We start from the raw sequence: 17,109 nt of genomic DNA on the forward strand, positions 1-17,109 counted from the left end.
TCATTTCAAATTTTTCTCCTTCCACACTTAAAAATGCTAGGTCACTTAGGCGATCTTGTCCCATCTTTGGTCGTAGATATGTCAAAATTAATTTTAATTTGCTGAATGAACGTTTGCAGCTAACAATTGATACTGGGATAGTCAGGAGTATTTGAAGTGCCACTCTCAGGTTTGGAAAAACATCTTCTCCATACTAGATTATAAAAGTAAGAAATTCTAATGGAGTTTTGGGTTCAATTTCTTTTCTACTGCGGAGTAACATTTTGCAGTCACATATTTCGATAAAGAGTTCTATTCCATTGAAATCTGTATTATAAAATTCACTCAAATGTTTGCAATTTTTTTCAAGGTCGTTATCAACATTATCCTCATTTAATAAATTTTCAAAGTCTAGTAGAAATCCAAATTTGAAATTAAGATCACTTTATCGTGTACATATTTCTTGTTGGAGACGATCAAGAACGCTTTTCCTAACGCGAGAAATTTCACTTTCTGCTGAAAGACCAACATCTCGAGCCAATTCTTCGGGCATTTTGCGTCGTCTTCTTACACGCATTGTTGTATCATTATCCCATTTTTCACAAAGAAACTTCGCATTTTCGATTGCCTCTTCACAGAGCTTGTCTCGAATTTCGGCTAGTTCAGTCGTTAATGATTCAAGATCATGGAACGCTTCTCTAAAATTCAGTCTAGGATCTTGTAATCTTAGCTGCACACGATCATTCCTCCTTAAGATTTCATACCAGAAATGAACTGAAGTTATGAAACTAAAAGTTAGTACATTTTGCAACAGAATTGTAGCTTCACTGCTAGTGTCACTTGTAGTGGTAGTGTCCTCTGCTAATTTTTCAAATACTTCTACTATATTCTCTAGCCCAGTCATGTCAAATATACGGCCTGCGATCGCGATATGTCACAGAAAGGAGAATAGTGTTTTTTAGAGCTTTTAGACTTCACTCGATTCCTCTACGGAAGTTTTAAAATGTGCACACTACATTTACAAGTAATTTCAAGGGCAGCGCGTGCCTAGACAAGCGAGAGAGGTAGACAGTAACGACATTTCTTAGCAGCAAGCGGAATCATCGACTGGAATATACTTAACAGCACAACTACGGATGGCGCTACTGCCATGGCTGGCAATCATTCGGGCGTTGTAACTAAATTAAAACAGAAAACATCAGAAAATTTTGTGGGATTTCCCTGTATAATTCATCAGGAATCATTGGCATCCAAGCATTTAAAAATGGACCATGTCATGCTACCTATAATTAAAAATGTAAAATTTATAAGGAGCAGAGGACTAAATCACCGACAGTTCAGGCAGTTTTTACAAGATTTGGACGAAAAAATTTTTGATGTCCCTTATTTGCCTGAAGTTCGTTGACTCAGTCGAAGAGTAGTGGATGGAAACTTTTTTATTGTTAAAATCAACATCTACAAACCTAACGACTTGGGACATTTGTTCTCGATGAGAGATATCAGGAGTTGAATCAAACAAAAGTCTATAATATTTATTTCTTTTGATATCATTTATTAGTTGATTTCGAACTGTAGATGCCAGAAGATGAATGAATTCATTTTGAATCTGTGTTGACAAATATGAGACAGTTTTTGGATTTTCTGTGGCATGTTTAAGATGATTTGCTAGTAGCGGATCAAACTGAGCTAAGTCTAAGTAAAGATAATAGGTTTCCTACATTTGTACCATCTTGAAGTGCTAGTTTTTCAGCAAGGCCTCATTATTTGTTTTATTACTTACCAGGAATGCCTTGAACTTGAAAGGTGAACACAGTGAAATATACACTATAATTTATGCTAACATTAAACTTATAACATTTAATATTTCATAACATTTCATTTTTATTCTAAGCAGAGCGCGATGACAAGGGCGCAAAACTGAAAAATACACACACAAAATAACTTAAACGTTAATATTTCGAGTATTTCTCGAATTTGTTGCGGACTCCCGCAACCTGTCGCAAGTTGCACGGATACGTACAGCCACAGATAAAAGTATCCGGAAAGTAACAATTAGAGAATTATTTATTTTTTAATACAGATAATTCTCAGGCACACAACAAATACGGCGTTTGTGTTCTTTCCTAGAAACGACAAAACGCTGTATTTGTTCTGTGCCTGAGAAGTATCTATATTAAAAAATAGACGATCCTTCAGTTGTTATTTTCGGGATATTTTTTTCAGTGACTGTACATATAAGTACATAAGAGTGTTGTTGTTATCGTTTTAAAATAACAAGCGTAAGCTACATAGCGTTTATAGAAATAAAAATAATTAGTGTTCTGAAAGAAAGAATGTTTGTACTTTGTACACAGCAAATATTCATTATGACATATTATTTCATCAGACAAATCAAGAAAGGAGGAGATAATTTATGTAACCACACAGCGTAGATGCTATAAGGAAGTGCAGACAGACACAGGTCGAGTCAGTCCTGCCAGTAGAAAAGACGTGCCATTTCCATTATGAATATATTATTACACTTTTATTTAGACTATTAGTGTTCCTTTTTATTTACGAATTAGCATTTATTATATTACACTGGCACTAAATTTAAAATATATTTTCCAGAAATCAATTATAATAAAAATTATCCTACAATTTTTTGTTTTGCGGACCATTTGGCGCCCCTTTGCGAGTAGCGCCCGGGGCATGATGACCCCCTTGCCCACCCCTCACTACGCCACTGGTTGGCTCTAACTTTAGTTCAGAAAAGGAACAAAAAATGAAAGAAAAAAAAGTGAATGATAAGGTAGAGTTGTAGGAAACTATTTTGTTGATACAACATGCTGAAGAAAGACGCTCCCTAAGTAACAGGAATTAACGATGCCATTTATTGATAAAGCATATTACAAAATGACTTTCTGTTCTGTTTAAGAATACTTTCAGCACACTGGATAAAAGCAACAGCAAATAAATAAGTCATTTATAAAAGAAGCGAAAAAAGGAAGCTTAGTTGTTGCGCAGTTTGTAATTTTAGTTTCATATCAAGAGGAATATTATGATCGTTATTCAAAACAAGTTTTAAGCATACCGCGTGCTTCCTTTTTTTCCAAGTAAAATAAAAATCTGCATAAACTTGTTAGGAAAAAATGCAGTTAAAGTCGTGGGATGAAAAAAATATTACCGTGATTTACGGAATGAATGGTTCTACCTCATTAGTGAGGCCAAAACAAGCAAAGTAAAAACATCATAAAGACGACAAATGCCAACTCATAGGGATTCATGTTTGTATTACTTGAAAGGAAAAAAACATTTTTATCTAAAAGCGCTGGATTTAGATTTTTTTTTCATTTTCTTCTTCCATTTCCAGAAAAATGAATAAAGACATCAATAAAAAATAAACATACACTGCGAAAAATTTAGGATCAAATCTCGGTATAAAGAAATGGTCCATACAATCAATTTTACAGTAAAATATTATACCGTAAATTTTACAGTAATATTTATTTACTAAGAGTAATTCAGTGATTTTACGGGAATTACTACTGTAAAAATTACACTGAAGACTAGTCTATTGAATTTATTTTCAATCATGCATCAAATAAAAAGACTCGAGATTTTAAAACTCGTAGTAAAAAACATTTGCTTTTTAGCACGATTTAACTTGTTAGCAACTTTCTTTCATTCATCACTGATTTCCTTAACTATTTTCTTAACATTTTCACTCAGTACTCTTAGTATGCATGTTGTAAACTGGTTTCAAAATGTTTCGTATGTGTGAATCCCTGCAACAGAATTTCTGGTAATTTGTCTCGCTGGTTTTAAAATTTTCAGTAAGCTGCCATTCCAGGTTTAAAAGTTACCCGTATAGCTTCTTATCGGGTTTTAAATTTCAAGTTTGGTTATATAGGTTATGGTATCGTTTTTATTGATTTTTTGTAATAGTACTTTGAATTTTTCACAATGGTTTTTATCTTTTGTTTATTCGAAAACTTTGCTTTGCTGTGGACTAATAACAGCACTGCCTAAATGAATGTGACCAAATGTCCTTAAAAAATATTTTGGTCTTAAGAAACCATTGAGCATGGGAAAAGCAATTGTGGTATTGTACACCACATATGAATATTTGCTTACAACATAAAAATATTTTATTACATATAACATTGGCAAATTAAAATTAATGTACATATGTTAAATATTATGCAATCAATATCATTACGTTACTTTTATATTGTGTATTTTTGTTAAATTAAGAATTTTTAATTGAGAATAGTGGTTGTGAATTAATTACTAGTACCTATTTAATGTAATTTAGTTTGTATATTAATTAAAGTATTTGTTTTATATAATACTTTCACAATATTGGGTTAAAATATTTTAAGGAATTGTTTATTATTTATGTTTTTTGAAACTAAAGTGTAAAAATAGCATACATCAATAATACAATTTTGTATCATTTCAACTCAAAACTGTGTCATGCTCTGTGTCCTTAAGCTACTGCTTCCAATATGAATCATCATAGTTTTTAAGTTTAATGGTGGCAAAATCTTCAACAAGTTAGAATAATTTGAAAATATTAACAAAACTGCCTTATTAATAACTTAAAGAGATTTTACAAAATGTGTAAATAATGAATTTTGATCAAAACCTTTATAAACTTTTTACCGTACTATCCGTTATTCAGTGTATCGTAATATAAAAATAAAAATAATTTAAAAAAATTTTCCCAACTCTTCTATTACAATTTAATCTTAATTTATTATTTATTTCCAATTTTTCCAATTTTACACTGTTTTTTTCTGAATAAAACATTTGCTGTAATCAACACATATTACTTACTATGATGTTATGAAGTAACAATATAACAACAAATATTACAGAAAGTCCGTTATTGTTTTAAATATTTAAATGTGTTTTGTTTAAATATGTATGTAAAATCCATTACATCCTGTTCTAACTTAAAAATATTAATAAAAAATCTATATCTGAAGTTCCGAAAATAATTTCAAATAATTAAGTAATAAAGCATTTTATACTCAGCTGAAATTTTTATGATTCCTTTCCGGATGAGAGATTCTATAATTTATTTCCTATTTTATGCAGAATTTCCCTTGATGAACCACTTGCTGTAATCAACACAATTAAATTACTTAACATGATATTATGTTGTAACAAATAAAACACAAAAATTGAGGAACATTTATTATCGTTTTAAATATTTAAATATATTTGCTTAAATATGTATATAAAACCATTGCATTCTGTTTTAACTTAAAAATATTAGTAAAAAATTTATATCTGAAGTTTTGATAGTAATTTTAAATAATTAAGTTAAGAAACGTTACATACTCAGCTGAAATTTTTATGATTCTTTTCCAGATGAGAGCGTTAATATTCTAAACTCATATACAAAAACAAGTTACTTATTTATGATAGAAAAAAAAAAGTATACGCAGTGAACCACAATGCATAAAATATTTAACTAAGCTCCTTCTGACAAACAAGGTATTTTGAAGACAGTTTAAAACTTAATAAATACTTTTGAGATAAGCGCTTCTATTTACGCTTAAATTCTTTTTGACAGGTCTGAATAATATATCAGACATTTTTTTTATCTTTAAATATATGCATTTTTTTAAATCTTATAATTTCTTATGTAAAAAAAAATAATAAAAATAAAGTTCGAATATTTTTTATTGATTAGTTTAGTATTATCAATCATTTTTGGACAGTAAAACTTTTTTTTGTGAAGAAAAACATATTTCTACGAAATCCTTCTATTTTAAATTACAAATGGTGTTATTAAATGAAAGACGTAGGATATTGTGAAGTTAGGCATATTTGATATCATCACATAACTAATGGAGCATTTATTAATAGACGCGTCAATTATTTTTTATAACTTTTTACCATTTTAATTAACTTAGGAAGAATGTATACATATTACCTTAGCTGTGCCGTAACACAGCTATTAATATTTATTTTAAGAATATGCTTCAATTCTTCAAAGTATCAACATTAATTGTCAAAGTTATATTTAATTTCTTAAAGAAACAAGAACGTAATCAAACTATGTTAAATGACAAACAAGGAAAGACGGGATCAAACCAGTTTGATTGTCAGATGAAATGTGAAATTTTTAGCAACCGTTTTTCGTTTTCTCTTTGTCCCTTCCCGCCAGTCAAACAGGTTCTGATGTTTTCGCTAATTTCCACCTTAGTGATTCATTTGCGTTTTTATTCTTACTTCGATCAAATATTAATTTCCGATTCTTAATGTGCAAGTTTTTACAAGGATTTTTTAAATACCTATTAATTATAATAATATTGGGTCGCACATGTATTTTATATATGCATTTTTTTTACATCAGTTTTTGTTTGAGATCATGTTTTAGTAAAATCAATAAAAATTTATGATATTTTTTGTGTATATTAAAAATATGAAACAGTATTATAACTGATAGTCATCAGAAAAGTTATGCTAAATCTTAGCTCGAATTTTAACATCAAGATACAGTTACCATTAGGGTTTTATAAAAGTAAATAAGCTGTTGATTAAGTTTTTTGAACAACTGAATTGTAATATCAGCAACTACATTGGCTATCATAAATTAAGGAAAAATTTAAAAAAATAGTGATAACTCACCCAAAAATAAGCCAATTTCAATGAAATTTGAATTTGTTGTCAAATAAGATTTGCCAAGTAAAACTGCGATATTTAAATTAGGATTGAATGATATCATATGCAATGAGAATGAAATTATATGTTTGATCGCAGGCCTACAAATTTTACTGCGTTTCTTAAATTAGAAATTTGAGGTCGCCAATTTGTAACAATGACATCTAGGCATCCTTTGTACGAAGATATGCGAGGAAGATCTATCGTAAGACTAGAGGCAGGGCAAAGTCAGACAGAAATGGTCAGATGTCTAAATTCTTGATCTTTCAATGGTTCATAGAGTTTGGCTACAATTTTTAACCACAGGTTCGGCGTCCAGAAAGTTCACCCAGGAATGGCCAAATGCTAAAGGCTATCATCAATTACACCAAGAAGACATCTCCTGGAGTCAAACAGATGACTGGAGGAAGAAACATTTGGATTTGCCAAGGTTTATTTAATTTAAATTTGTAAAATTTTTTTTGTTTAAATTTGTGGAATTTTATTTTGCTTAAATTACTTATATTGTTAAGTTTTAATTTTATTTATGGTGAGTAAATATATTAGTTGTCTGAGTTTGTATCATCGTAGTGGAGTTTTAATCCATGGTAAAAGGATCGAAGAGGTTAGGAGAAATATGCGACTATGTATATACCTACCGTAATTTGGTACCGTAGCTCCTGCTTCGGGAACCACCTATAAAAAAGAAATTTATTTTTTAAGCTTAAAATCTTTTACTTTGCTTTAAATGTGCCTAATTAAGTGTATTAATTCTAAAAAAAAATTAAAAACAACATTTAATATAGCGGGGCCTAATGTGTTACGATATTATAGAAGTAGCAGTATTTATTTATAAGTTTATTTTTAGAGTAAAATTTATTCTGACACATTAAGTGAAATGTGAAATGATTTTAAAGTTGAAATTGAAACTACAAATTTAACGAAAAATTCGTTGGTGTGACTTTTATTTTGAAAAGATTTATTTCTAATTCTGAAGCTTTATATTGGCAGCTGTATCCATTTCCTTATACACGAATTTGGAATACTGCCCATTTTATTAAACATGCGTTTCTAGCTATGTCCATTTTATTAAACCCACATTTCGAGCTGTATATTTTATTAAACATGTCCTTCGAACTGTGTCCAGCATAAAAAGCTCACAGACGATACGTTTAAAATTGCTATTTTTTGAAATTTTAAATTTATAAGTAATAATAGAAATGATAAGAATAAATATTTTATGGCACTAGTCCCAATATGTTGAGGAAAAATAAAAAAAATGTTCTTACAATAAATCATTAATATATTTCTAGAAAAATATTTTACTGATTTACGTCCGTAAAAGTCATTATAAATCGCAAAGAAAGCACGCATTAAGAACTACGCTTTTAAAGGATGAAATGAAGTTGGTCTCAATAACATCATTTATGGATATAAATGATCTTTCGTTGCTTTTTTTTATAATTTCAGGTTGATTATCTGTTATTAATGATGGAAGTTTTAATACTTTCTCATAAGTACTTCTCATATTTTAAAATGATATAGTTTTTTTTATTTTGTCTGAAGAAAATTCACGTTGAATTATTATCTGCTTAGCTGTTCTTAAAGAGCTTTTATCTCAACCTAACACATGTTTTATTTTTAAGTGGAATATTTTCAGCAGTATTTTGAATTTTTCGTAGTTTGAGTTTTTAGTTTTAATTAAAATACATCTTAAATATTAGTGAAGATTATGTATATGGTTTTATTTGAAGGGCGAAATATGATGCTATGAAAAACACATTTTCGATTAATATTTATGTACCACACAAAAGTCATTTAACTGCAGCGCTTCTCTTAATTTATTAGTAAATAGTTACAGATTTCTTTTAACGAAATTGGACTTCTTTTGGCTTAGCTCTTTTACTGTTTTGGTTCAATTAAAAGTTGCCTTTAATTTCTTTAAAAGCGAAAAATAAGATTGCATTTTTAAGTAGAATATACAAACTTTATAAATAATTATTGGGGGGGGGGGCGTTTAAGTAAATATTGGGTGGAGGGCGCTTTCTCTCTCTCTCTCTCTCTCTGGTCAATTGAGAACACTTAAATAAAAACCAATCTAATATAGTATAAATTGTGTATACAAGAATGTAAATTACAGCTTATTTCTTCTTGAAACTTATCTAATGTTTTTAGTAAAAAAATTCAGTAAAGAAATATATATATATATATATATATATATATATATATATATATATATATATATATATATATATATATATATATATATATATATATATATATATATATATATATATATACACAGATATTCTTTGAGTTCGTTTGAATACATACTAGAATTTTTTGTTTATTTAGATCCACTTTTACTATGGAACAATTTAATGCGATTTTAACAGCATGGAGATCTCTGTAGTTACGCCATTTATGTGTGAAAGAGAGTTTAGTATTCCAAAAGTCCGGGGTCAGCAATTGGGAAGTACGAAGCGCTGGTAACTCTTCATACTTTAGAGTAAGGGAGGATTGTGTTGTGAACACTGGGATTTACCCTCCCCCCATTCAATGATTCATAAGATTAACAGAATATCCCACTGCTCATAAGCTGTTCCCCCCATGCTTATGTCCGCTGCTGTATGAGGTATCCATTGGTAGAAAATAAAAACATGCAGTAGTAATCCTTATCACATGGCTCAGCTTCCAGCTTTCAAATGACAAGAGTTCAATTCTCAGTGGCTATGGGCCTAGTAGGCGGGGATAAAATTCTTGTCTTTCAACGGTATTTGGTTAACGATAACAGTCAATAAACAATTTTTCGGTTACGAGTTTCAATGCTATCTTTTTTTATGGTTGTTTGTCTGTTTTGGTAAAAGAAAATAACAATTAAATAAAATTGCTTTTTAACAATTTCCTCGTAAAAATTTATGGTAGTGATTTCAGGTTTTTTTGTCCCAAACTTACATATTTAAATTATTATTTTTAAGACTTACATGATCAAGTACATGATTACTGGATAATTACATGTTTAAGGTCCAAAAATTACATGTTTAAGTTCCAAAACAATTTTAAATTCTTATTATTGATGTATATTTTTACGATTTTCCAAATACGTTTTGTGCAACTGGTAAATGCTACCTGTTTCTTCAAATGCTTTTTTCTCAGTGCTACAGATTTTTGCCTGAACGGAACACTCTTTCTAAACTAATGAGTCGATTAAATTTAATTTTGGCTTATATGATACATATATTTTTTTAAAAAATAAATTTTCCAAATATATATATATATATATATATATATATATATATATATATATATATATATATATATATATATATATATATATATATATATATATATATATATATATATATATATGGGTCATTCTCACAAAAACAGTCATTTTCATGTCCCCAGTATATTTTATGTTTGTTTTACAGCTTACGAAAAAAAAAAAATTCGGGGAAAGTGTCCTTCAGAATGCAAGCTAACGAAAGAGTAAAAATAAAATTATCAATTTTTATTTTTTATTTGCTTTAGGTAATTAAAATATACCAATATGTCATTCCCTCTCTTGTCCCCACCGCTGATTTTAAAAAAGAAAAAAATTGTTTCTGAAATAAATTTTTTTTTTACAAATTCGTGTTTTTTATTTCAGAATACTGAAATATAGAATTCAGAAAATCAATTTTAAATTCAGTTTCTGATAAAAATATTAACACAGCACTATTTTAAACTTTGTCCCCAGTGTTTCGCGTCATTCCCTCACAACAATGTTCTTATCACCTGCAATCTTCTTAGAATAAAAATATTTTAATAAAAACTTCAGAAGTTAACAACTGGCATCATAGAACAAAATTGCAGTATGTTTCCATCTTCAACTTAATGAAGCCTTGCTGTGGAATAAATTTGAATGAATCAAACCAGGTAAAATTTTTTACGTTTGTCATTCCCTCATGTCATTTTTTAGAGTAAAATAAAATACAACTTCATCGTGAAAGTGGATAATTGTATGTTGCTTTCTTGTATGAATATAATTGTATGTGATTGACTTCAGAAATAAATTAGGCCTAACTGTTATTTTTAAATTTTATTGAATTCGTCATTCCCTCACTAGTGTGTAAAGTGAGGGAATGACGCTAAAGTGAGGGAATGATTCAAGATGAGTGTATTATCAAATTTTTTTTTGTTCAATCGTGCCAGCCAATTTTATTTCCCAAACCTGTAAAAACTATTAAATATATAAGACTAAATTATGATAAATATTAGATATACTTAGTATTTTATCATTTTCAAACTTTAGGTAGATGTAACTTAGATAAAAACATGCATTAAAATAAAATATCATTCCCTCACTATTAGTGTCATTCCCTCACTTTTTAAACAGTGACAATAATAAATTTGCTTATTAATTAATTTGAAAAATAAATTAAAAAATTAATAAATTAATTTATTAAATTAATTAATTATTAATTATCATAAATTAATTATTAATTATTATAAATTAATTAATTATAAATTAATTAATTATGAATTAATTATTTAAAAAATTAATTAATTTAAGTATTAAGTATAATTTATAGGATATATACTTTCTTTATAATGCCATTACATATTTCTATTAATATAAAAAGTTTCAGAGCTTTTTATTCACTTTACTTTTTTGGGATTTTATGAACTGAAAAATGACAGTTTTCGTGAGAATGACCCATAAATATTTTTTTTCTTCCAAAAAACTTTATTAATAAAATTTTTCTGAATTTTTTGGCTATATTGCAAGAAATCACGTATATTTCCGAATAAATATTTTATAAAAATATTCCACTAAAATTTTGAAAATTTTCCTGCTAACTTAAGAAAAATGTGAATGCTCTATACAAGAAAAAATTCCTGTTTCTGTGCCCTGTCCAATGACGTTTTTAATTATACGGGTGTTGAGTTCTGTTGTAAAAAAATATCTTCTTAATTGGAGGGAGAGAACTATTAAACTGTAAAATTAAAAACGCGCAGTTAAACGCGCCTTAAGAAAAAAAGTATTTTCAAAAGTATCAGAACATGGTAAAATTTACAGTGTTTGTGGCTCTACGGGAACACCATATTTCTCAGTATTCATAATAAAAGTACTCCGGAATTGGTTTTGAAAAAATTAAGAATAAAATATGGTTTAATAATTTGCGATATTATTTGGTAAATGGAATAAAATTTGATAATTTTATCATGATACCTCAGAGCATATCATAAGTACCATTTATTGAGTTTTTATTTTTAGGTTCGTATTTTTTACTTAATGTTTGCAAACAAGATCGATAATTTCGAAAACCACGAATTCTAATAAGCATTTTTGAATAGAATCACGAAATAAGAAAATTACCAAATTAATGGTTTGAATTCTATAAATTTTGGTTTTATTAAACAAAACTATGTTGCTGATTTATTGCCAGAAATGACAGACAGATCAATAATTTTACGAAAATAGTTTTCTCAGTGTATTATTTAAAAATACAGTATTATCTGTGCTGTATTTTTAAAAATAGTAAATTAAAAACATGTGGCAAATGCTTTAACTTAATTGTATAGTTAAAAAATACTAGTGCCACATAAATTACATACTAATATATTCCATACATTACATAAAATTTTCTTTTTGTGGACTAAAATTCGTCTACGCTGCTGAATTTCTAAATAGTGTGGTAATTCGCTATTCTGAGACCCATTTACATATGCATCAAGTAAATCCATTATTCAATGACTTCCACTACTTTCTTTATTTTCTTGAAAAACGTCAGAAACTATATCCTTGTATAAATGCGGCAGTTTCTCGTCTGAGAGAGGGTATTCAAGTTTTTTCAGGGAGCATCGCAATACATGGACTTTAAATATTTATCGAAACAAAATCTATTAAATGTTTATGCTTTTCAGTTTTAGTAGTAGCGGCTCTTGTTATTTTTATATATCTTCAATTATCTCTGAAGGCACTTATTACTAATAGCTAGCTTTAGTCAAAAACGGTATTTGTTTTAAAAAATATAAATAAAACAAACCTTACATGTATACAGGAAAAAAGAGAAAAAATTTTTCGCCAAAATAGGTTTTAAAATTACATAAGTAAAAAACATAAATAGCTTGGATTTCGGATTATTAAACTTGCAATACTTTAGAGTTTTAGTAACTTCAAAATATTATAACTAAAAGCATAAAAGCAACTTCAATTTAGAAGCAGCTTTAAATTATATTTTATAGAAGCTAAAATATATTACAATATTACACACTTAAAAACTTTCATGGGAATAATTTTTAGGTTGAACAAAATTCAAGAAATATATAATTTCTAAAATATACAATAAGGCAAACTGAGTAAATTTTGAATATTGTAACGTACTTTTAAGGATATTAAGAGATTCCGCTTCTATTTAAGAGTAAATGTATCTCAGAAGCAACATTAAAATATATTTTTTTTAGAAATAAACTATAAATATTAAAAGCAAAGAGAATTTTCATGGAAATTGTTTTTTAAAAACACTTAAAATTTAAAAAAATATGTAGAATTTCTAAAACATTCTACGAACTGAACTGAGTATATTATATAGAATAATATAGTATTTTCATAAGCGAATTAAGAGGGTTCCGCATCTATTTGTTTCGCTCACGAGCTCCTCCTATGTATATATATATATATATATATATATATATATATATATATTATATATATATATATATATATATATATATATATATATATATATATATATATATATATATATATATATGTATATATATGTGACATGCATTTTAAATATAGCAATGTTTCTTTAACAGTGGATAATAAGTATTTATTTTATGTAAAAAAGGGATAAAATAGCGAAACAAAGTACTTAAAATTGCAATAACTTAAAAAAAATAATTGGATTTACCAAAAACACGACAATAATTTCAAAAATTCCCTGTAAGACTCAAAAAACTAAATTTCAATTCTATAGTTTCATTTCTATTACGTTTTAAGAGCCCCGAAATTTTGTAATGCAATCTTTCGTTTTTAACTATTACTGATATTTTTATTTATTATATGCTCAGAAAAATCAGTTAAACCTGACATCGTAATATTAGTATCTTAAACCTTAAAACCATGCAATTTTTCTACAACCTTAAAAATGACCCTCAGATTCTCTTGCAACATAATACTATTAGCTAATGCTAAGAGCAACACAATACTAATAGCAATGCTATAAATGCTGCTGCTGATATTTTTAAAATCAAACTTTACATTATCATTGTTATCTTACAGCCATATACATTTTTTTTTTTACTCACTGTAAATCTTTTTCTGGAAATCCATTAAATATTAACCTGGTAGTATTTTAAATATTCTACTCTCATGAAGTCATAAAAACGATGAATTACGTATTAATTATATATATATATATATATATATATATATATATATATATATATATATATATATATATATATATATATATATATATATATATATATATATATATATATATATATATATATATATATATATATGTATATATATATATATATATATATATATATATATATATATATATATATATATATATATATATATATATATATATATATATATATATATATATATATATATATATATATATATATATATATATATATATATATATATATATATATATATAAGCAAATACAAGAAAACACGAAGAAAGTTAAGAAAAACAATAAGTTTCATTGATGTTTCTAAAACATTTTTAAATCATTCTTGAAAAATTTCTCATTCATGTAAGTACATCTGATTTCGCTCGCTTTATAGTTTATGTTTTACTGTTTTTTCTTTTTCTTTTATTTAATTTTCTGTTTTTACGTGTTATTTTTACTTATTGTGTTCTATTTTATTTTGTAATTTCTGTAAAAAAAAATTTTGAGTGCTCCTCACACTATTGTATTAATATATTTCGCTTTGGCTATATTGATACAATATCAGAAAGCACTCTTTTTTGCGGATATAAACGTGTAAGCTGATGAAAAGATTACATCTTTTTTTCCCGGTTTTTTTAAATAAAATTTCATCCTGTGTTTTATTGTTTTTTTCCTTCCTTAAATCAGTTGTTTGTTATTTTTTTAATTATTATTTCCCTCCCCTTTTTTTCCTCATATGTCTATAATTTTTCTTTGTTTTATCTTCATTTTGAACTTATATATATATATATATATATATATATATATATATATATATATATATATTTATATATATATATATATATATATATATATATATATATATATATATATATATATATATATATATATATATATATATATATATATATATATATATAGTGTTGGTACTTATTTAATCATAACATGACACTGTTTTATAATTTTCCATTCCCTTCGAAATGATAATCTAAATGAACTTACCAGCAGCAATTAAGTTATTAATTATATTTTTTAAATTTTTTGTAATATAAAAGTAAGTAGTTTCTTTACAGATTACTAGATGTCGTTTATTTTATTACATGCGAATGGAAAAATTAATTTGGAATGAGCTTTTTTTCGTTTCTGACTATTTCATATTACTAGACTTGGGGCACTTTCTTTGTTTTAAAACAAACTTTCTTTTTCTATTTATTTTCTGAAAGAATATTGTTCCTAATATGATAGCCATTGAATTCCGTTAAGTAAATAAAATCCTTTTTTAAGGCAGGATGTTCAGCATACAAACTTCAGAAACATTGCTTTAAGCATTTACTAGAGCTGAAAGCTTTACTTTGTGTTAAAAAAAGAAAACTGTAGTTTTTTTTTGTAGTTTTCTTGCTGCTTTATACCTATGAGACTTGTGTTTTACTTCCACGCAGAAAAAAAAGAACAATTTAGAAACGTTCTTTTATTTACTTAGAAAATTGCATCCAAAATGTGACACACAGGAGTGAGTAGTAATTTTGGTAAGTAGGAAACTTTGGAGTGTAAGTGGGTGAAATTGCCTAGGCAGTTTTTGCAATGTTCTTGATTCAGTTTCTAAATTTTCAATGTGCAAAATGAGAATAAATTTAAATTTAGTTGTGAAGCATTTAGAAAAAAAAATCTAAGTATCTTAGAGAAAAACTCAAATGTCTAAAATTTGCTATTCTAAAAATAAGCTTTTATATCGCATTTAAAAGTGTAGGAGCATAATGAATAAAATTCTCTGACTGATTCGATTCGTTTTAAATACTTTCCAGATTAAATCCATAACACCCTGATAATTATTACTCCTCAAAATAGTTTACATGGTCACATGGCTCTACTTAACAAATTTTTTGTCCATACCACCGTACCTCCCAACATTAGATGCATATCCTGAAAATTTTAGCCCTTTAAGATTGATTACATGGTATTATGGTTTAATATATCAGCTTTTCACAAATACTACCAATATTCATATTACGATGAAAATTATTACTCCTTAAAATTATACAAAATACATACCCATATCACCATGAATATTACCATGAATAACATGGTATTGGGGTTCAACTTAACATCTCTATACTTATATTACTACTACCCATATAACCGTGAAAATTATTGCTATTTAAACTTGATTACATGACATCATGGTTTAACTTATCATCTTTTTACCCATAATACCATTGCCCATATTACAATTACCCACATCACCATGAAATTATTACTCCTTAAATTTATTTTAGGGTATTATGGCTCAATTTAACACATTTGTACCCATATGACCAGTACTCATATCATGGAAATAATATCACAATTTATGTTTTTAATCTTTAAACTTGATTATATATGTTATGATGATCCTGATTTACAACATTTTTCATGTGAAATATATGTATGAATAATTTCATTCTAATAAAAAATGAATTGCTAAATCAGAATTATAAGTGTTGGCTGCCACAATTTATAATTCCGATTTAGCAATTCATTCGAATTGCAAGGATATTCATTAAAACAAAAAGCAAAGTCTAATTGCTGCAAATAAATTTTTATAATATTTAAAAATACCGAGAGCTAATATTTCAGCATTTATGTGGTGCATTAACTTATACGCTTTACTTTCATTGTTCTTATGAATTATTGATGTTACAAAACTGCCTTAAAATTAGTAGGTTAATAAAGGTTTTTGAGGTTTGAACAAAAATACTATGCATTTTACTAAGATTTACCTAATTTAATTTAAATTTTAAATAAAATAATTAAACTATGTTAGTTTATTTCTATTAGAATTTGTAAGCTTTATTAAAAGAATTGATAAATTCAAAGAAACATAATTTATTTCAAATTTTCTTTGTATAAATTAGATGCTATAAAATAAAAATTTATCTAAAGAAAGTAAACTATTTTAAAAAGTTATATCTATATCCAAAAATATAATCATTTATAACAAAAAAATATTTAATTTAATACATTTTGAAGTGAAATAATATTTTTTTTATTGTCTAATTTAGTGCCACATGCAATATTTATTTAAAAAAAGTCTGACTTTAGCGAAATAAA

Source organism: Parasteatoda tepidariorum, chromosome 6, assembly GCF_982258835.1.
Source record: "Parasteatoda tepidariorum strain Cologne lab strain chromosome 6, Ptep-v5.0, whole genome shotgun sequence".
In the NCBI taxonomy this organism is placed as follows: Eukaryota; Metazoa; Arthropoda; class Arachnida; order Araneae; family Theridiidae; genus Parasteatoda; species Parasteatoda tepidariorum.